Genomic DNA, 24,778 nt, shown 5'->3' on the forward strand with positions numbered 1-24,778 from the left:
TTTTACATATTTTCATTTGCATAGAAATGTGAAAAAAATCAAGAAAGAAAATTATATATGCTCACATATATACAAATTCATATACTTTTATAGAAGAAAAAATTAAGTTCATGTAAATGAGTTAATGCATACAAAATGTTCCACATTCCATTTATTAGGAAATGTACAGTGACATTAAAATTTTCATTTAGATGAATCAATGCTACTATATTATTGAAGCTAGAAAGTATCATCTACATGTATAAAACTTCATATCTCAAAATAGCCCTGTTTAAAACTAGGCCAAAATATAAACTATGTATTTACTTGCTATGTAAATTGGAAAATAGAGGAAAATTAGAAAATTAAAATAAGGAAAAATGTAAAATGATTTTTTATTCCACATCAGTATTGAGTGACAGTTTCATTAGTATAATGATCTAGGAGTGCTTATAAAATGTATAAAATAAAAGAAAAATTCTAACCTATAACAAGTTTACAAAATATATTAGGGAAGCTAAAACAGAAAGCAGAAACTATCTAAAAATAATAAGAAAGTCATATATTATAAGAACAAAATAGTGCCAGAGAAATGCATACACAAACAGAATTTTAAAGAATATCAGATTTAATTGTTATTTTATACACATTAAGATTGTCTATTCTCTACCTGTAGAGGCTTCTTAATGTGAACTATGTCCAAAAGTTGTCACCAATCTTTTCCTTCTCTTGTCCACATTTCTCTTCCCTACATCCACATCTCTATTTGATTATAAGAATATTCATTTGAAGATGCTTTAACTGTATGAAATTAAGTCCTACCCCCAAATCACTTTTAAATAAAATTGATTTAAAAGTCAATTCTAACAGGGATGAAATTTAGCATTTACCAAAACCATTAGCTAAGTATCATGCCTTTTTTCCCATTGATTTCAGAGAAGGAAGGAAGAGAGAGAGGCGAGAGAGAGAGGGAGAGAGAGAGAGGGAGAATAAAGAAATATCAATCGGTATCCTCCCATAGGTACTCTGAACAGGGATCAAACCTGCAACTTGGGAATCAAACTTGCCACTACCAACCACTGAGCAACACTGGCCAGAGCTAAGTATCATGCTTTTTATTTTTTAATATATTTTATTGATTTTTTACAGAGAGGAAGGGAGAGGGATAGAGAGTCAGAAACATCGATGGGAGAGAAACATTGATCAGCTGCCTCCCGCACACCTCCCACCGGGGATGTGCTTGCAACCAAGGTACATGCCCCTGACCGGAATCGAACCCGGGACCTCTCAGTCCGCAGGCCGACACTCTATCCACTGAGCCAAACCGGTTAGGGCAGTATCATGCTTTTTAAATAAAAATAAATATTTATCACACCACACTTAAAATTGATGTTATTAACTTCATGATAATTTTATACATTTTTTCATAAATATACATATGTGATTGACTTGCACTGAATAATTTCCAAACTTATATACATCCAACATTTATATGTATTATATGTATATGTTTATATATGTGTATAATTTACATACCAAAAATTAAGTGTTTATTACGCCTCAATCACTATTTTGTTTGAGGGTTCTGGGAATAAAAGTTTTATAAAAATCAATTATTTTCTGTTATTAAGGAAATTACATAGAATATAGAGTAAGAGAATAGCAAATATAAAAGTAAGCAATTTTTAAATTCCCATTAATATTACATGTCTGGATTGAGATGTGTACAGGATTCATTCCTAACTCTGAACAACATGTTATATCTTTCCAGTTGATTCTTAAAATACCTAGCTTCAACAATCCTTAAACAACACCAGTGGGTCAATTCTTCAGCCCCAATAACATCTACTTTCCCTCATTGCTTCATAATCTTCTCTCTCACCTCTCTTCTTACCCACCAAACACTTGATTGACTCTCTGAAATTGTCTTGCTTGGCAAAGCCATTATGGTAAAATATAACTTCTTAAATTCACAATGAAACTTTACTGAAGAACAATGCATAAAAAATTCAACTTGATGATCATGAACCTCACATTCATGACAATAAATAAAATTATATTTCATTAAACAGAACAAGTAAATATATGCATTATACTAACACATGTGTACATGTATATCTATATTTATTTCTCTATGTATCTATATGATGACTGACATTTATCTGATGATAGAGTTAAGTATATAAATATATGTATGTTTTATCATTTTACATATATATATATATATATATATATATATATGTGTGTGTGTGTGTGTGTACTCAGGATATCCCTAACTCTAATCCAGCATCACAAAATTTCTTATAGCTTTCTGTATGTGCTTATTTGTACATTCTTATTCTGAAAGTGAGAAATATATCTCCCATTTTCTACTATTATTTATATATTTGTTCAACCCAAATATATATGTAATTTCAGAATTTATAACATGTATCCCTGTATCCCTATGAAAAATAAATTTATCAAGAAGAATACATCTTTCTCCCTTAGGCTTAGAGTTGCCCATTCAAACAAGATATTACAAATTACTTTCTGCCTATCTACACTAATAAAAGAGAAACATGGTAATTAGCGTACGATCGCTACCCTTCCCATTGGATAATCAGCATATCCTTATGCAAATTAACTGTCAGCCAAGATGGCGGCCAGCAGCCAGGCAGCTGGAAGCAAAAATGAGGTTTGCTTGCTCCAGGGACTGCAGACTCCAACGTTCCCCGCCTAACTTGCCGGCCTCTGAGTTGCAACTCTAAGCAACTATGTACTATGTTGCAATTGTAGAAGCTAAACAAAACCCCAGACACTAGCTTTCAGCCTGCTGGGATCTCAGAGCTGAAGTTATACATTGTTTCGATTATAGAACGGCAAACAAACCAGATTCGAAGCCTCAGAGCTAGAGCCAGAGCTAAAGCTCTCCCAGAATAAAATTTAAAAAAAGAGAAAAAAAAGGAGCGGTTGGGAGCTTCAGTCAACAACCACCAGCCTGAAAGCAGGCCTCAGCCCCTCACCCAGACTGGCCAGGCACCCCAGTGGGGACCCCCACCCTGAAGGGTGTGTGACCAGCTGCAAACAGCCATCATCCCCTCATCCAGGCTGGCCAGGCACCCCAGTGGGGACTCCCACCCTGATCCAGGACACCCTTCAGGGCAAACCAGCTGGCCCTCAGGCCTCTATCCTATATAGTAAAAGGGTAATATGCCTCCCAGCACCGGGATCAGCAGAGCCGCGAGGCCTCTTAGCATCAGATCAGCGTGACTGGGGGCAGTGCCCAAACCCCCTGATCGCCCTGCAGCTCTGTGTGTGACAGGGGGAGGGGCCACAGCCTCCCTATCCGCCCTACTCTGTGCGTGACAGGGGGGAGCTCCCCAACCCCTTGATGGGCCCTGCTCTGTGCGTGACAGGGGGCAGCGCCCCAACCCCCTGATTGGCCCTACTCTGTGCGTGACAGTGGGTGGCGCCGCAACCTCCCCATCGACCCTGCCTTGAGTGTGACAGGGGGCGGTGCCCCAACCCCCCAATCGGCCCCACCCTGAGTGTGACTGAGGGTGGCATTGCAACCTCCTGATCCGCCCTGCTCTGTGCATGACAGGGGGCAGCGCCCCAACTCCCCAATCAGCCCTGCTCTGAGCCCAACCAGGGGCTGCACCTAGGGATTGGGCCTGCCCTCTGCCACCCAGGAGCAGGCCTAAGCCAGCAGGTTGTTATCTCCTGAGGGGTCCCAGACTGCGAGAGGGCACAGGCCAAGCTGAGGTACCCCCCCCCCCCCAGCCCCAGTGCACAAATTTTTGTGCACCGGGCCTCTAGTCTATCTATAAGTAGCTAGATGATAGATAGATATAGTCGTATGATTGAGTTTGTTTATACATTCAGAATTCCATGCTGAAACTTTATTTTCTGTTTATTTTTTAAATTTGCATATGTTTAAATCTTGAGCTTGGGTTCATTTTCAATCTAACCCAATATATGTGCAGGTATTGCTACCACTAAACTAACCTTGAAATCAAAGTAGAAATTTACATACTTTAAAAAATCTCATATTTTTACTTAAGCATCTTGGCGGAGCACACTGCATGTTGCTAGTAACCACCAGATGTATAGACTCACCTACCAACCAAAGGAGAGCAAGGTTAGTATCAGGAACAGTATAACTAGCCAAGTCAAACTACACATCCACAGAAAAATCTGCCTATACTCCCCTCAACTCCAACTTTCCTTTTATTCTATATAATTAGATAGCTTGACAAGAGCTGTTAAGATGATTTTAAGGACAGGAGTCTCTCTCATCTTCTCAAGTCACAAGCAGTTGGCACTTGAATAAACCACTTTCCTTTTTGCAAGCACCTGACTCATGATTTTGACGTTCGCTGTGACAGGCAGCCAAACTTGGGTTCAGTTTCAGCATTTGGTGATCCAGCCAGGAGCACATGATGACCTCCTAGTAAGTCCTGGGATTCTCGGTGGGGGTTCTCCAGCTGCCTGTGGCAGATGGACTCCCTGAGAGAGGCTAGGGACACCATCAGCGACTAACATATATTTTCTCAAGGAAATCTCTGTACTCTCTCAGGGCGCTGGTCACCTGCTATGTGGCTCTGAAAAAAAAATGTTGTCCATTTGCACTGGGAAGCAGCCACAAAAGAGACCCTGTTCCACTTTTTCCTGAAAGGATTCAGAACCAAGTTCCTTGGGGGAATGTGGTAGACAATTAGACAGATAAGATCAGAGCAAGGAGGATAAGCAGATACTGAAGACCACCAGAGCAGAAAGCACCTGGTGCCTAGCAATGTGAAAAACCAGAAAAACAAGGAATTTGCCCCCATGGTAAACTTTCCTCCACATACACACCACTGGTCATGCAGTTTAGACACCCTTATTTTTCCTCCCCAGAGATAAAATATCTAGACTTCAGGTGTATTTCAGCTCCAGCCTCAGAAAAACAACAAAATCGGGAGGGTATTGCCAGGACCAGTTGCATTAATTAATTACTCTAAAAAGAAACAATATGAAAAAAAAGGAGACCTCTAGAATCAATGTGCATATTGCAGGGAGGAAGGACATTGGAGGGAATATTGCCTTAAACTTAAGAAATAAGACAAAATAATCTAATAACAAGAGGGAGACTCATTGATTGATAATAGAACAGGGAAGCAACCTAAATGATCAATGAAAAGGCCCGGGGGCTTCTCTAGATACCTCCCAGCTCATCATTATATTCTCACAGGAGCTCCAGGTGCAGTTGACTGGTGGGAAACTAAAAACAAGAAACAAAAACTCCCAACAGTCTTGGTCACACGGGCAATGGGACAAATACAGTAACAAGCCTTCTTCTAGCCTTAGTGGTTCTCAACCTTCCTAATGCCGCGACCCTTTAATACAGTTCCTCATGTTGTGGTGACCCCCAACCATAAAATTATTTTCGTTGCTACTTCATAACTAATTTTGCTACTGTTATGAATCGTAATGTAAATATCTGAAAAGCAGGATATATTTTCAGGGGTGTCAAACCATAGATCTTAAGTTATCACATGCTTCCTCTATATGCCTGAATATCCTATCCCTCTACAGGGGTGGGACTTTCTCTGTAGATTACATGCCCAAGTAACCTTTTCTTCTAAAAGGCAGCATCTTCACCTACAGGTCTCACAAGAACATGCACTCCGATCGCAGATGTTTTAAACCTGATGAGGATGACTTGGAGGATAACTTTGTTCCCTCCAAAAATCTACTAGCAAATAAATAAAACTGTTTGGGCAGATGGTACTCTGGTGCAAGCAATCGATGTTTATGCAAGCAACCTGAAATTTTCCAAGAGGAATCTCAGATGGTGATGAATATTTCCTTGAATATACATGCCTACCTTAGTGGTGGAGTGTAGCACACCAGCATGTACTTCCCAATCTTCCCAAAATTCTAATTATTATTGCTAATGGAGCTGCCACCTCCTTAGCTAACTAGGATGTTACTATAGATTCTCTAATAAAAGTAGTTTTAGAGAATAGTATTGGTTTAGACTATATTCTAACTGAACAGGAAGGGGTTATATACGGCTATTAACTCTTTCTGTTAACTATATTAATAATAGCCTAGGTGGCGTCACGCCCTCACATCATCACAAGATGGCTGTCATAAGATGGCCATCACAAGATGGCCGCATGCACAATGGAGGTGGGGCCCCGGTGGCCGCTCCAAGCAGTGAGGCCCGGGGGTCCCGCGGCTCTGTCCAGCGTGGAGGAGGCAGGTCCTGGCATCTCCTCCACCTCGCATGGAGGAGGCAGTTCGCGGTGGAGGAGGCAAGTCACAGCAGGGGAGGGCAGTTAGGGGTGATCAGGCCAGCAGGGGAGCAGTTAGGGGCTGATCAGGCTGGCAGGCAGAAGTGGTTAGGGGCAATCAGGCAGGCAGGCAGGCAAGTGGTTAGAAACCAGCATTCCCGGATTGTGAGAGGGATGTCCAACTGTCCCTGTGGAATTGGGCCTAAACCAGCAGTCAGACATCCCCTGAGGGGTCCCATATTGGAGAGGGTGCAGGCCGGGCTGAGGGACACTCCTCCTTGCCCCCCATGCATGAATTTCATGCACTGGGCCTCTAGTACTTATATAAAAACCATGGCCCAAGTAGAAACTACTATTATAAAAATTAGACAACAGGCAACCTGGCTCCAGCAGATAATTGACCACCATACATCCTTATTCAAAGGGGCCAGAGATCAGTTCTTTTGAATACTGCAAGGTTTTGATTCTTTCCTATGGGGATTAGCAAAGCTTAGGCTGATTACACTTCAAATAATCCTCCTATTGTACTTAGAAATAAACTAATATTAGCCTGTATCACATCTACAAGAAAACATATGTAGGCCCAAATACTAATCCTTAACCAACTATGTTCCTTTAACCCTCAAAGATTTGCCACACAACAGATACATCTCTTCCATCACAAGTTAATACCTGTCAGACTCCATAAATATGAAGTGAAAATTGACACTAGGCAGTTGTTACTATCAAGCTAACATTGAAATCCTGGTAAGAGATCACTAATAATAAAATAGAAATTTATGTACTTAAAAAAGCACATCTTTTAAAGTGTCTTAGCAGAGCTTACTATTCCTGTTTCCCATCACCACCAAATGTACAGACTTTTGGTCAGCCACAGGAGAGTAAGATTAGTATCAGGAACAGAATGACCAGCTGAGTCAAACTACATGTCTGCAGAAAAGTCCTCCGCTACTCTCCTCCTCTCCCACCTTCCTTTTGCCCTATGTAGTTAGCTAGCTTGACAGCGCTGTTAAGGTCATTTTGAGGACAAGAGTCACCCATCTTCTCAAGTTGTCTCCACTTGAATAAACCACTTTATTTCTCCTATGTAACTGTCTCGTGAGTTTGGCTTTCACTGTGGCAGGAAGCAAAAACTTGACTTCAGTTTCCATATCATCTGACTCTCTATGTGATACTATGGGACTAGGAGCAATGGAAATGTACACATATATTGTGATAAAGGTACTGTTTTCTTGGTCATAAGTAATAAAAACATTTATCCTACAAAGGTACTGTTTTCTTGGTCATAAGTAATAAAAACATTTATCCTACAAGTTTGTGCCAGTATCCAGGAATGTGTTACTAACTCATTATTTTGCGTGGTAGTCAGATCACCCCCACCCCAAAGATTGTCATTCTCTGGTTATTCAATCAAATACTAATTCAAGTACTGATGTAAAGGCATTTTACATATGTAAATAAATTACAGACCTAAAACAGGGAGATTATTTGGATTATTATGATGGGCCCAATGTAAAACTTTAAAGCACAGAATTTTTTTTCAGTTGGAGTCAGAAAGATACAGTGAAAGAGGAAAGCAGAACAGATGAGACCAAAGAAATGCAACTTATCATGAATATTATAAATAATGACTTCAGAAAGAGAGACCAAGATGGCGGCGTAGGTAAACACCGGAGACCGCTGCCGCAAACAACCATTTCAAAAATACAACTAAAAGATGGGACGGACATCACCCAGAACCACAGGAAGGCTGACTGAAGAGAGACTCTACAACTAGAAGGAAAGAGAACAGCAAACCGAGGCTCAGAGGAGGCGCAGTGTGGAAAATACAAAGGTACCGAGGTGCGCGCGAAAGCGGGCTGGTGGCTGAGGGCGCGGTTGTCGTTTTCTGTCGGGAGTGAGTCTCAGACTCTGGGCTCCAGATCCGGGCGAGTCTCTAGGGACCCAGACTCAAACGGGAGAAGCGGGATCCGGCATCAGTTGGAACCTGAGGGCAGCTTTCTCTCCGAGGTTTGCAGCGGCTGCCGGGGTTCTGAGAAGCAGAGCCTCTGGGAACGGGACTGAGAGCAGCCATAACTGCTCCCTCCGCCCGCCCTGTTGAGCCCGCCCCGCCCAAACCCTGCGCACAGCCATTTGCCGATCGCCTCAGGCAAAGGCTGGATTAGCACCTCTCCAGAAGGCAGACGTTTTCTACACAGCTGATTCCTACAGCCAGTCAGCCTGGTGGTCAAATCCCTCTAGTGTTAACTACAACAATTAAGGCTTGGCTAGAACAAGACTGTGCACAAAGACCACAAGGGGGTGCACCAAGAAAGCATAAAAGATGCGGAGACAAAAAAACATGACAGAAATGGAGGATATGGAGTTAAGAATCGCAATTTTGAGGGCTTGCTATAAACTTGTGCAGAGCCTCACGAAAACTAATGAGACCCTCGATGCTACAATAAAGAAATTAGAAAGTAAGCATACACGGACTGAAATAAAGAATATTATACCCAATAGCAGACCAGAGGAGCACAAGAATCAAACCAAAGATTTGACAAAAAACACCCAACTGGAAAAGCAAAATGAAAAAAGAATCCGAAAGTGTGAAGATAGTGTAAGGAGCCTCTGGGACAGCTTCAAGCGCACTAATATCAGAATAATAGGGGTGCCAGAAGATGAGAGACAGCAAGATATTGAAAACCTATTTGAAGAAATAATGGCAGAAAACTTCCCCCACCTGGTGAAAGAAATGGACTTACAGGTCCAAGAAGCGAAGAGAACCCCAAACAAAAGGAATCCAAAGAGGACCACACCAAGACACATCATCATTAAAATGCCAAGAGCAAAAGACAAAGAGAGAATCTTAAAAGCAGCAAGAGAAAGAGACTCAATTACCTACAAGGGAATACCCATACGACTGTCAGCTGATTTCTCAACAGAAACTTTGCAGGCCAGAAGGGAATGGCAAGAAATATTCAAAGTACTGAATACCAAGAACCTACAACCAAGATTACTTTATCCAGCAAAGCTATCATTCAGAATTGAAGGTCAGATAAAGAGCTTCACAGATAAGGAAAAGCTAAAGGACTTCATCACCACTAAACCAGTACTATACGAAATGCTGAAAGGTTTCCTTTAAGAAGAGGAAGAAGAAAAAGGTAAAGATACAAATTGTGAACAACAAACATGCATCTATCAACAAGTGAATCTAAGAATCAAGTGAATAAATAATCTGATGTACAGAATGAACTGGTGATTACAATGAATCAGGGACATAGAAGGGGAATGGACTGACTATTCTTGGGGGGGGGAGGAAGGGGAATGGGAGATGCGGGAAGAGAATGGACAAAAATCGTGCACCTATGGATGAGGACAGTGGGTGGGGAGTGACGGCGGAGGGTGGGGCGGGAACTGGGAGAAGGGGAGTTATGGGAAAAAAAGAGGAACAAATGTAATCAGAACAATAAAGATTTAATTTAAAAAAAATAATAATAATGACTTCAGATAGTTTTATAAAAATTTCTACTATGACCCAGTAAAATGATTTTAAAAAAATATGTTATAATGGCAAGAATTTAGAGCTATGGAAACACTCATATACTATTGTTGGGTGTCCAACCATTTTGGAAAATTGAGCACATGCATTTCCTATGATTCAGTAATTCCATTCTTATGCATACATACCTCAGAAATGCATGTATATGAAGATATATACTACATATTAATATTCACACTACTCATAATAGCCATAAGCTAAAAACTACTCAAATGTCTACCAGCAGTTGAATAAATAAATTGTAACCTATTAACATATTCAATTTTCTGTTGCAATTAGAATGAATAATTTAATAGCATATTCAACAGTACATGAACTACTCAAATAAACCCTTGATCAAAAGAAGCTGAACACACACACATAAAAAGTGTGTACTTCCGTAACCTGTTTGGCTCAGTGGATAGAGCGTCGGCCTGCGGACTGAAAGGTCCCAGGTTCGATTCCGGTCAAGGGCATGTACCTGGGTTGCGGGCACATCCCCAGTAGTGGGTGTGCAGGAGGCGGCTGATTGATGTTTCTCTCTCATCGATGTTTCTAACTCTGTATCCCTCTCCCTTCCTCTCTGTAAAAAAATCAATTATATATATATATAGTGTGTACTATATGATTCCACTTACATAAAGAGGTAAATTTGCCTGTACTATTACTATTGTGGTTAATGACTAAAAAGATGAACAAGGGAGACCTGTAGCATGAGGTAAATGCTTTATTTCTTGAGATAGATCCTGGTTATAAAGGCAAGTTCAATTAATGAAAATTCACCTGGAAGTGAATTTATGGTTTGTGATATTTTTTTTATGCATATTATTTTTAAAATATGTTTTTATTGATTTCATAGTGGAATAGAGAGGCAGAGAGAAATAGAAACATCAATGATGAGAGAGAATCATCAATTGACTGCCTCCTTCACACCTCGCACTGGAGATCAAGCCTGCAACTTGGGCATGGGCCCTGACAGGGAATCAAACCATGAGCTTCTGGTTTATAGGTCAATGCTCAACCATTGAGCCACACCAGCCAGGCTTTATGTATATCCTTTAAAATATATATGATTCATCATTAGTGTTAAAGTGATGGAGAAGGGAAAAACATTTAGCAAAGTTTTCTGGACAAGTACAATTTAAAATATTAGATAGATATTCATATATGCATACAAAAATATAAATTCCAGAGATACTAAGATATACTACAAAATACTGCATTAGGATACATAAAATATATAAACATGCAGTGCATGTACTGTAGACCAAGTCTGAATGCTGGATATATCAGATATGAGGTGAAGAGAAGAATAAGGACATTTAGAACCTGATTTTCCAGGTGCCTGGCTTCTAATGCCATGAATTATTGAATAAAAGGCCACTAAATTTAGAATTTAAGATAATGTACATTTTAAATGATACATTTGTAGACCTCTTGATTTGTATCACATAGTACTCACAATACTAAATCATAACTACTGCAGGTTTAGTTATGCGTACAATTTTAGAGGCCATAATTATCTGATAAAGGTTGCATTTAACAGCCTAGTAGAATACCATTTGTAAGTGTATATTAATATTCACTTAATCAACAATTTGATGGATTCTTTATGTTGCTACTTCCTTTTGTTTAAAAAAAAGACATTGGCCAAATTTCTAGGATCAATATGCTCTACTCTGTTTATATTTTATGATATTTTGTCCTTTCATCACAATGTCTGCTCTTGCGTGTTTACTGCTACCGTGTCCTCAGATTGATTCTTCGTAAGTGAATTCATATTCTGTAAGAGCCCTGGTTCTATTTTGAATAACTGATCGTATTAATTCCTAATCCAGGCTGAAACTACAATGTGAAGGGATTTGACCTAGAGATTGATGTATTTTATTTTGTTTGTTTTTTAAAGTAGAAAGCCATAGATTGAACACTTTATTTTATTTATTAAATTTTTTAATTCTCAACTGAGCATATGTTTTCCATTGCTTTTCAGAGAAAGTAGAAGGGGGGGGAAGGGAGAGAGGTAAGTAGAAGGGAGGGAAAAAGGGAGAGAGAGAGAGAGAAAGAGAGAGAGAGAGAGAGAGATGTCCATGTGAGAGAGACACATTGATGGTTGCCTCCCACACTCTCTCTGACCAGGGGCGGGGAGTGAACCTTCAACCAAGGCACAAAAATGTCTTTGACAAGGAATCGAACTGCATGCCTCCCCGCCCCCTGTAGGCTGATGTTCCAACCACTGAGCACACCAGCCAGGGCTGAACACGTTTTTTTATATATATTTTATTTTTTAATCCTCACCCAAGAACGTTTGTCCAGTGATTTTTAGACAGAGTGGAAGGGAGGAGAGACAGAGAAAGAGAGAAATATCAATGTGAGAGAGACACATCGATTACTTGCCTTCCCACTAGGGCCCTGGGCCCTGGGGATCTAGCCTGAAACCAAGGCACATGCCCTTGACTGGAATCAAACTCAGGACCCTTCAGTCCACAGTTAAGCACTCTATCCACTGAGCTAAACTGGCTAGGGTGTGGACTGAACACTTTTAATTAACATGAACAAGTCAGTTATTTAGGAGAATAAAATTGGCAACACAGTTTAAAAATAGCTTAGAGTGGATTGATACTAGGTAAGGAAAAAGAAAATAGTCATATCCTCATAATTTCATACCCTGATATATCAGCAATGAGAACTGAAAAAAACAAAACAATAAAACAATGGAAACTCTCTGAGAAGGATAAACAAAATTTGATGTGTAGCAAATTTTTGGTATTATCATAGAGATGAAATGGGCTAATGTGGGCATGATTGTCTGATAAGGAAAGAAGGGCTTAGGTTCATCTACATTTAATGCATGAAGATCAAAAGCTTGCTAAATCAATGATTACAAGGGTTTCCAACACTACATTAAGGGCATGTGGAAAGTAGGGAGTGTGCAAGTATAGTAGGTAGCTAGTTATGAAGATATATATAAATTTGTTAATCTAAATAAATGTTAAGATATCTAACATTGGATATTTTCATATATGCATATGAAAAAGCTTGTAGGTTAGTATTTATTGGTAATATAAATTATTATATGTTAAGTAGTAATTCAAAAGTTTATAGATCTAGAACATATCTGGTATTCTTATAATACAGGGTGGGGCAAAAGTAGGCTTACAGTTATTCATATGGAAAATCATATGATTAATTAATTAATAATAAATAAATAATAATACAAGAATAAACTCTGTGTTTTATGTACTCACAACTATAAACCTAATTTTGCCAGTCCTGGATATAAACTAAATAATAATACATGCTTGAGTAGAATATCACCCTAAGCTTAAGAGTATATATAAATTCCTATATATAAATTCATTTAATAATAATATATCCTTAGGCCTAAATACCATAGTAGTGAATGCTCTGAACAGTAATTTCACAGTAAACAGCCTCTAGTATTTTTTTTTGTGTGTGTGGGGGGACAATTGACACAGTGTTTGCTGCCAATTTTATAAATCTTCCCATCATGACCTATCCCAAAGCTACCAATGATTTAACACATTTTTGGAACATTTAATAAATGGCTCTGAAGATCTTGGGCTAAGTCCAACACATCACTGTGAGTCAGTCACTTGAATTTATATCACAGCTCTATACATAATTAGCTGAAATACTTTTAGTTTTTTAATTCCCTAACCATGGTGTTCTCATTTCTAAAAAGCGGCTCTACCAGAACCTGCCTTATAGGACCACTGTAAGGATTACTACTTGATGTAATTACTTACCATCAATGTACACTGCAGCTCAATACATGAGTTAAGCCCAACTACTTCATGGAACATCTCCACATATATTTTTAGTTATCTCTGACCAGTGACAACTAATGGATATATTTACTTTACTTGAAATCTTGCTACCACACATCTTGAAAGATTCGTCATTCTTGGTTGCCTTTGCATTAATATCTTCTCCACCTTCTAATGAATCTACTAGTAACTACTCTTTTCATTATCTTGAATGGGTTTTCCTTTTCCTACTCATCTTTTAGCATTAATATTCATCAAGTTAGATCTTTAGACTTTTTTCTTCTTACTCTACATAGACATCAGGATCAGTTTATCTAAACCTATGGCTCCAACTCCAACCTTAATGATTATTACTCCCAATTTTCATTGGCCATGTAAAATTTCTTTTAAAAACTTTCAATCTGACAGACATTTTGCTGGAGAAAGTAGAAGGATGGAAATACTTTCTTTCACCAAACCTTCCTAACCATTGAGGGAGAGAGCAGGGTAAAAATATTTTTTATTTGCAACAAGTGCTGTGACCCAGATATATTGAGTGTCATGCTTGGCATTACATGTATCTGAAATACTGTCAGACCAGCTATTTCTCAGCCCGTTTCTTTCTTCTCTGACTCCTACTTCTTCATTATTTTCAATCCCAAGATGAACTGTCAACTTAAAAGTCTTCCCTGATTTTCTCAGAGATTTTCCCCATGTTCTTACTATATCTTGTGAAAATCTAATGTCTAATAAGTTAATTGTACTGGGTTCATTTAATTATATTTACATATTTTTCTATCTCTTCATTAATTCATAAGCCACTTGAAGGATAACACTATATTTTTATGTATTTAGAACCTACCACAGTGCCAGCTGAAGAAGTGCTCAATACATACAATTTTAATTGAATTGGAAAAGTTTAAGTGAATGTTTTAGAGGTAACTCAAGCATAGAAAAGATGAACAGAAGCATCAGACGGTCCAACCTATGAGGGAAGGCGGCAGGTAAGGGGGTAAGAGATCAACCAAAGGACTTGTATGCATGCATATGAGCATAACCAATGGACATGGATGGGGGAACGGGGGGAGTTGAGGGCATGTGCTGGGGGGTGGGAGCGGCCAGGGAGAAGTCAATGTAATATTTTAAACAATAAGGAATTTAAATTAAAAAAGAAAAGATGAAAAATTAATGACTTTAAATATACTTTTATACTCTGAAATGGAGTAAAAAAATTCTTTGTTACCAGAATGGTGGATTCAGTATAATTTTTAGCGAAGGAATATATTTCTGCTATAGAAATGAACAGCAAGCCAAATGCTAGAAAAAATGCCCAAGAAGTACACATACAAGTATACGGGCAATATATATTTATTTTATGCCAATCAAAGTCATTTGTATTAATGTGTACAATTTAGATATCCAACAAGTAAATAGTGTGGCCTAGAATGGGGCTTATCTATACCTTCCAATAAAAAGTTGGGAAAGTGTAACATTATTTTGTTTCAACAGAAGGAAATAAAAGAAATCAAATAAAAAATAATGTATTAGGAAGTGATAGAATATAATTAATTGGCATCAGTTTATGAGTAGAGAAGCTTCAACATACAAATTTTGGCTCTTAGGCAGGAATGAATTTAGCCTCCTTATAATAATAACTAGCATACATGATTGGGTGAATATACCAATATACAGTAGAGTATATATATATAAAGTAACTAACAATGCTCAAAATACTAATATAACTGTTAATAATATTATTATAGTATATAAAATTGTATTCAGTTTACATATAAAGAATATTCCTTTATTTTTCTTTTTATGCCTATTTATTGTTCTTGTTATTATTCATTTATTGCTAAAAAGGCAGTACATATTTTTTAAATACAGAATTCAACAAGGAGTTTTGCTTGCAAATAAAAGTCAGGCTCTAACAAAAACATGTGTTCTCTGTTTACTGAGAAATATTTTTTTGTGCTGTAGCTACAGAATCATTGCTCATGTCAAGAAAGATTGCATCTATTGCTTCCTCTTGATTGATCAGGTTTAGATTAGTTTGATAGAACTTGTACTTTAAAAGCCAATGCTGTTTTTAACTAATTCCAGGAGTAAATTACCTCCATAAAATAGGCCAGAACATTTCCCCTGTTGCCTGGTCAGGAAGCAAACTTGCTGGCAAAAGCAGACAAGTCCTACTCCCTCCAAACAAGAAAATTGCAGAAATTGCCAGTTATTCTCTAGGTCACTAAGCAAATAAGCAATCACTCTCAGTTGTAATATTGCCAATCTTGCCCTTCAGAGTAACCTCTTCTCTTCTAGGTGCTAATAAATTGACTCTATAACTTAAAAAAAAATTTTTTTTTTTTGAGTAAAAGACTTAAATTAAGGGATCATTAGTAATGTCAAGGATTATGTATTTTATTTTTCCAAAGTATGGGGATTATCTCTAAAACAAAGCATTTTAAATATCCTAATATATAAAAGCCCATGGTTGCAACGACCACGACCAAAGGCTGACCAACCTGGAAGTCCTTCAGTCAACTGCTGGGTTGCCATGGTGACCCAGCACTGACTGCCCAAGGGGCTGAGACCCAGAGAGAGAGGCAGGGTCTGATCCACAGCCTCAGTGGCAGCTATTAATCAGTACTTGCCTCTCTTTTTCTCTCCTTCTTTCTTTTTGGGCTTTGCCAGCAGCAGGACCTTTCTTTCTCTCCCAGCCTCTTCTGGGGCTGCTGTTCAGTCTTGCCTCTCTCATCAGTCCTGGAGAGAGGCCCGGAGATGCTGACTGGCATAGAAATTGGCCAATCAAGACGAAATGTGGGTGCTGTGAAGAACAAATGGCTGCCTAGGAGGCAGAGCTTTTAACATTGATTGGCACAGGAACTGGCCAATCAGAACCAATGTGGATTCTGTGAAGAACCAAAGGCTGTCTAGGAGGTGGAGCTTTTGACACTGACTGGCATTGAAACCGACCAATCAGAACCAAATTGGCCAGCAGAGGAGGGCATTTTGGGGTGAGATCAGGCCTGCAGGGGAGGTCAGTTAGGGGTGATCAGACAGGCAGGCAGAGGCAGTTAGGGGTGATCAGGCAGGCAGGCAGGTGATCAGTTAGGAGCCAGAAGTCCCACAGGGATTGGGCCTAAACCTGCAGTCAGACATCCGCCAAGGGGTCCCCAGTTGAAGAGGGTGCAGGCTGGGCTGAGTGAACCCCCCTCCATGAATGAATTTCATGCATCTGGCCTCTAGTAAACATATATTTAAACAACTAAGATATTTTACTTTCATCATGCTTTATGATTATTTTTTGTATTACCAAGTTTAAGTCACTTCTTATCTTTTTTGTTATTTGTCTACATTACCATCTTGGAATAATTTCATATCCAGAAATTATTTTTGTTCAGTGGTGTTATCTCCTTAACAAATATCAGCTATTAAGTAGATAAGAATCAGTGTCTATGGAAAGGAAGATAAGTTAGCCTTGTTACTCTTTCCACATAGATCTCTGAGAAAGTCCCTATTACCATGTACAAATATAGGACAAATCATATTTAAAAATAATAAACATGTAGAGAAGGCATGTTATATATAAATAAGCATTACCTTTAAATGAAAACTTAGGTCAGTGTATGATCTGTACATCATTGAAGCCATCCATTTATTAAACATGCTTGATTATCTTTTCTATTTCCTAGACCTACTTACTTATCATGTGTCAATCCAGAAACAAGGACCAGAGATATAATATTCAAGAAGAAATAAAGTTGACTTCAAGAAGCATACTAAACACTAAAGATACAAACATGAAAACTAAGCCTTCAATAAACCAGTACAAATTATTTTAAGAGCAGCTGCTTTTGACTGATGAGACCCATAGTCATCTGCCATTCTCTTAGAGTTTGATATATGATAATCTTTTATGTTCAAAAGCAATTTTGTTTGATAGATTGTGATCACCATTGAGGAATTCAGTAAGTTTCCAGATAAAGGTTGTGAAGTATAGTGGGCAGGGAAGCTAAGTACATAACCAGATTAAATATCTAATATATAGTATGGATAAATAACATTACATCCTTCTTAATGAAAAAAATTAAATATAAGTAATAGACTGCCCTATCTGTGGTAATTCCATTCCAAAGCATTAGCCTAGCTGTTAGCAGATTGTATATCTGACAGATGTGACCAATTTAGCTTTAATATTGTTTCATTCAATTTCATTTTGTTATAACGTTAATGGAATGCTGTTGGAACTTAACTCTTGTTCATATCAACTAGCCTATGGTAAAATTGGTTTTGTCATACACTGTTTCACTTAAAGTTGCAGTGTTGACACCAGGTGAGTACTTACCATTCTTAAGAGGAAGTCCACATTGTTGAGTCTATAGAAAACCACTATCTGAGTCATATGACAACAATATTGGTAATACTATTGAGGAATCCCTGTGCTGGGGACAGAAAAAGTAGTGAAAAGTTTCCCAGTAGGATCTCTTTGTTCTACCTTCAAATTATATCTTAAAACTGATCCCTTCTTTCCAAATCCTTTATACCAAGATCCAAGATTCCAATCTCTTTCCTGGATTATTGTCAATTTGTCTTTCTCATTCTACCATTTTTCTCTAGGTAGTAGCCAGAGTGATACTGTTAAAAATTACATCAGATAGCTTCTCTGCTCAAAAACCTCGACTGGTCTTTTTAAGTCACTTATTTTAAGAAACCAGAGGTGAATCATGGACTACCAGTACATATTCTTCTAACACCATGTTATCTATCAATCCATAAGTCTAGGTAGATACAGTAGCAGGATTCCATTGTTACTTGGAAGTGGTCTATGCAAGGTCATATTTCAACAAATTCTGAATGTAGAAAAAATTTAAACGAGTATGTGATGTATGCTGCCAGTGCACCTACTTCTGTTGCAGTAAATACTAGCTGGGATTAGACGACTGGGGCATTGGGACCTCACTTAAGGGTGTTCTTGAAAGATGGGAAAGAATAGAATTTCTTTTAGTAGACTACACTGCAAACTATGTTCTTGCTGACCACCTTGGAAAGAGAATTGTCCACTGATATCAATCTACAAAGATTCATGGACAGTTATTTTGTAAGTTATCTGGGATTTGCAATAATCAATAGTGAAGAATTGGTTACAAGGAGTTTTGAGATCTGAGAGTAGAGCACTTAAATTAGTTATAGAATATGTTTTATTTCAATCTAAATGTTTACAATTATTATTATAACCAAATGGATAAAGAATGTCAAGTTCTGTGAACACTTTCAATAATCTTATTAAGTACTAGAGGCCCAATGCACAAAATTCATGCAAGGGGCTCAGCCCTTGCAGCCATGGCTGCCCCGAAGTCCCTCTCCTCACCCCCTGCCCACTGGTCATTTTGGAAGGTCATTCCGCCTTCTGGTCTAATTAGCATATTAGCTCTTTATTATATAGGACTGCAATTGACTAAGTCATTGTTCCATATCCAGGAATATAAACATTACATAAAACATATACAAATGTCTTATCTTTGCTCTAGCTGGTTTGGCTCAGTGGATAGAGCTTTGGCCCATGAACTGAAGGGACCCAGGTTCAATTCCAGTCAAAGGCATATACCTCAGTTGCAGGCTCTATCCTGGCTCTAGTCAGGGTGCATGCAGGAGGCAACCAATTGATGTGTCACTCTCACATCAATGCTTTCTTCTCTCTGTCTCTCCCCCTCCCTTCCACTCTCTCTAAAAATCAATGGGAAAATATCCTCAGGTGAGGATTAAAAAAATAAAAGATAAAAATGCCTTTCTTCATGTAACCTTCATATAGTTGTGAAGAAAGGTAAGTATGGGATATCATTACTATGAAAATATATAATACTAGAGGCCCAGAGCATGAATTCGTGCACAGGTGGAGTCCAGCTGGCCTGGCCCCAATCAGGGCAGATCAGGGGCTGGGTCTGTCAGGAGGAGGAGATGGCAGGAGATTGGCCAGCCAGCCCACCCTGATCAGTACCTGATGGGGGCCAGGCTGGCTGAGGGGAGAGGTTGCAGAGAATTGGCTGGTGGGCCCCACCCCCGATTGAGGTGGGGGGTCGATTGGGGACAGCACTGGCCTTGGAGAGGGGCTGTGAGCTAGGGGTCATCCAGTCCCATCCCCAAATGGGGTGGGAGGGCTGATTGGGGTTCAGCGGCCAGGGGAGGGGTCATGGAAGGTTGGCTGGCCAGCCCCACCTTTGATTGGTGTGGGGGACCGACCTGAGGGGGGGCCATATGGGGGGAGGAGCTGCAGGAGGTTGACCAGACAGCCCTGCCCCCTATTGGGGTTGGGGGAAGTCAGGGGCAGGGCCAGCCAGGGGGAGGAGCTGTGGGCCAATCAGGATGGTGGGGGCCCATTGGGGGCTGGGCTGGCCAGGAGGAAGGGCCACAGGAGGTTGGCCAGCTGGCCCCACCCCCTGATCCGGCTGGTTCGCTGGCTTCAGTGGGCATCATAATGACTGGTCGTTCCAGTTGTTACTGCATTCCTGTTGCTAGCTTTTTATAATATAGATATTACCTAGTATTTACTATTTAGGAGATAGCAAAATGATTATTATGTTATACAGGGTGTGTGATGTAATTGAGCAAAGACCATCAATCCAAATAAAGTAAGATTGATTACAAAGACTGAGGGAGAATAATTTCTGTTATTATCCAGAAACAAGAAGAAGACCAGTGTGACTTAAGCAGAATGTAAAGCAACGGGAATTACTAGAACATAAAATGAAAGAGCAAAATGATTAGCTAGGTTACTTCTATTTTGACATTCATTGAAAGATATTTGGTCTTGTTCTCTGGATACTATGGGAAATCCAGGAATCGACCTTCTGGTTCATGGATTGATGTTCAACCTCTGAGCCACACAGGCTGGACTTGCACTAGAGACTTTAAAAAATTATATCAAGTGATCTTGTTTAGGTCTGACACTATCATTTTAAACACAATCTTAGGACCAAGTACTGTTTTATGTGTTTGGATATATCAGTCTATAGAATATGTTAAATATCTATTCTTATTCGAGATCCCAGCAGAAAGATAAAAATTTATACATACACAAACACTAAGTGTATTATAACATCATTATAATTTCTAAAGAAACTAAATTTAGTTTGAAATTTAGAAATGATTTTGAGATTTTTATAAAGAAGTAGGTGACCGAGGCAGCAATAGCCTGTCCTTCAATCTGGAAGCTGTCATTAAAAACTCTGGCTACAGTGCTATGACTACATGGGCACAGTCTATGCAAGTCAGCCATGAGTGGGAGCACCATCATGAGAAACTACTCCTAGTTTCTCATCATGGTGAAACTATGAAATCAATAAAAATATATTTTAAAAAAATACTGAATACCTCTATCGTGATATGTGTCTGCAAAAATATCAGGTGTACACAAAACCATCTTCCCTCCCATTTGCCAAAACTGCATAAATAACATCTATTTGGTGGCAGTTAAATCACACCAAGAACAACAATTGCAAATGTTTTGGAAATGCAGTTTTTAGATTTTCAACTTTGCCATTGAGAAATGAATTTTAGAAGGATATTAGAATGAATTTGCGACTACATGGATGAACCTTGAGAATCTCATGCTAAGCTAAATAAGTTAGACAGAAAAAGTTAAGAACCATATGATATCACTCATATGTGGAATATAAAACTGAAAATAACATGAACAAACAGGAAAAAACAAATGAACAAAAACTCATAGAAATGAACAACAGTGTGGTGGCATGGGGAGTATTAAAGTATAAAGGGGGTCAGATATATGGTGACAGAAGAAGATTTGACTTTGAGTGTTGGGCACACAATGCTATGTACAGATGGTGTGATATAGAACTATACACTTGAAACCTATGTAATTTTCTCAACCAATAAACTTTAAAAAATAAAATAAAATGGATGGTGATCACCAAGCCATATTATCCATCATAATTTATCTTCTCAATTATTGCCTCATTTACTAGGTATCATGTAGCTACATATGAATTGTGCAGAGTGGAAGTGGATAGAACATGATTGGTTGAAGAAGGGACAAGGAGCATGGGCAGCAATGGCAAGGGGAGAATTAGGGTATAAAATCAAAATAACAAAATTGATGGAAGATAATCATAGCCAGTTCCCTCCCTGATAAAGAAGAAAATGATAAATATGATAAGAAGGAAAATTAAAATAAACATTGTGGTATTGGGTAGGATTTAGAGATGTTGGTGTCAATCTGTATAGGTTTTCTATATATATTCACGTATATATGCAAGTGTTTATAAATTATATGCACCACACAGGTATATATGAATTTACATATATATGTATGTGTGTGTACACCCATGTAATTCTTGGGTCTGTTCACTGACAAAGCCTAAGAGCAGTGACAGCCCAGCAGATAACACAGAGCACAACTTTTGCCCAGGTAATGATTTTATTTTCCTCTAAAAGGAACCAAGTTCCCTTGGAGTAATTTACTCGTTCTAATCCTGGGGTAAAAAAATCAGAAAGTGATCTGAAACATTTTGTGTGTGTATGTCTGTGTGTTTGTCCACACACATGCCAAAAAATACGAATCTGTTCAAAAAATGATGCAAGCATGTCAAAGTCACACAAAAACTACCCTGAAGGGTCTTTCACTCTCTAAATCTAGGATAGCTCAAGTATCAAAATGAATCTATATATATAAAAGCCCAGTGGCCAAGTGGCGGAACAACCAGAATGACTGGTCAACCAGTAGCTATGATATGCACTGACCACTAGGGGGCAGATGTTCAATGTAGGAACTGCCCCCTGATGGTCAGTGTGCTCCCACAGTGGGAATGCCACTCAGAGGGCAGTTCCACAGCCGCTCCGCTGCTGACTGGGATGAGCAGCACTCCCACAGCAGGCCAATCCCTGCACAAATCCGTGCACTGGGTTTCTAGTAATGATAATAAGGGGTTATGACTGATTAGTGAAATAAGCAACAGAGTGACATAAATAAATAAATAAATATATTAAAAAGTCTGATCCAGTGTAAGAGAATTCCAGAGTCTTAAAGCACTTCCCTGATGTGAGTTTCCTGATCTGATGATTGTTCATGGTTATGTAGGAGGATATCTTATTTGTAAGCAAATATACACTCAAGTATCCTTGGGTAATGAGGCATCATATCAGTAAGTTATTCTCACTGGTTCAGAAATAGGAAACATTTTCTAAGTTTGAAATTATACAACATTTTAAAAATTAATAGTAAATCTAATTACACAAACTAATGTTTTCTGTAGTAGATGTTGATTGCCATACAGAACTTTATTTCATATGTTTTTAGTTTCAAAGGACATTAATAATTATTGATTCCTATAAAATTTTATTGTTTTATGAAGTACTTAACCCAAGTGTAATTTCCCTAGCATCACTGTTGTTATACATGTATACATATTTCTATATTATAGGTATCTTGACACAGAAAGAATAAAAAATGTTTTAGTGTTATGATTGTTTCCCTAAAATGCTAAATACTTGGTGCATTTTTATTCAGATATCTGTTCATAACACTTTTAAAAGAATAATATAGTAGAGCTTCTATCAAAACATTTTTCCCTTTATCTTTCCCTATATCTTTATGAGCCACTGATTCACTTGTAATTCTATTTCCATTCTTACAAAGACTGAAGCAAATGCTCTTCTGTGTACAGAATAGAAAAAGTCATATTAAAAATGCTTATTTACAAATTCGTATCATTTTCTAGAATATTAAAGTATCATTATGCAAATTGTCTATTTTTAATTGGCATTTAAAAATCAGATTTATATTCCAATTTTCTCACATGGAAAATGCAACAAACAAAATCATACATTCTATATGTTTTCTAACGTCTCTCTTTCTCTTCTTCTTATTAAACCTTATCTGTTGCTCTATATGTTACATTATTTAAAGACTATTTGACATATTTACTACTCGTCGAGAGCTAATTCAAGAACAAAATTGCTTTTAACATGCTGTGATAGATTTTCAAAAAATTGCAAGTTCAATTATTTATAGACTAATTTTCTGTTTGCTGTCTACTGAATGGCAAAGTGAAAAGTTCACAAATCCAGCTAGATGACACTTGCCTCCTCATATTCTAGGGCACTGACATTTCTTGGTGGACTGACAATAAATCATAACTCCCCAGGCTACTCGTTAACTTTTCGAAGTTGATATAGTTCAACTTAAAAGTTTAGTCTCTCTTGGATGATCACAAGTTCTGTTTATGGACACATTAAAAAAAGTACTTGGGATGTTAATAAATTGTGCCCCAAAGACTAAATTTAACTGTAGCAAACTGGAACCATAATCACTAGCACTACTTCCTATGAACATCCACATTGATGCTTTAAAGGCTTTAGGAACAACTGTATTTTTCATTCCAGATAAATTGTATTTTCATTTCAGACTGTATCATTACCAGACGTATATGAAGCCATCAATCACCTTGTGATCTTTGATCATGTATCACTGTTATTAGGACCCTACTAGAGTTTAGTTAAAAAAAAAAAAAAAAAAAACAAGAAAAAAAACTCAACAATTTGGAGAAGATGGCTTTTTAGGCAGGGAAAGACATATGTTATCTTCTGAGATTTTTATAGTTTTGTATTTCGCATTTAGTTTCTGGTACATTTTTAATTATTTTTTGTGTGAAAGGTATAAGGTCTGTGCCATATTCACTTGCAGTAGTTTTAGTTTTATTAGTAATATTATTAGGTTTTATTTTACAGCTAAACAAACGGACCTAACAAAAATAACGCAATTGTCATCCATAGTGTCTTGTGCAGACACTAAAGAATAGAGCTGGACCAGTGCACAAGTCCACCTGGTTTCACAATCACTGAGACTATTTATGGTGCTATGTAGTTGCTTTGGGTATAGTCACATTTTACAGCTCTCTCTTGCCTATTCCCTGACACGTAGCAAGTCCTAAATAAATCTTTGATAAAATAATACCTAATGAATAAAAATGATGAAATTTAGATGACATAATCAAACACCAGAACAATCAAATCTGATATTATGTATTATTGGCTATATTAATATTTTTAGTAGGCCTAAGTTTTTTCAGTGAATGCTCTTATTTAATAGCATATACACAATTTATTATATACTAGAGGCCCAGTGCACAGATTTGTGCACCCGTGGGGCCCCTCAGCCTGGCCTGCACCCTCTCACAATCTGGGACCCCTTGAAGGATGTCAGAGAGCTGGTGTCAGCCCGATCCCGCAGGCCAGGC

This window comes from Myotis yumanensis, unplaced genomic scaffold, assembly GCF_028538775.1.
Source record: "Myotis yumanensis isolate MYYU_CA2020_CCGP unplaced genomic scaffold, mMyoYum1.0.hap1 SCAF_3, whole genome shotgun sequence".
NCBI lineage: Eukaryota > Metazoa > Chordata > Mammalia > Chiroptera > Vespertilionidae > Myotis > Myotis yumanensis.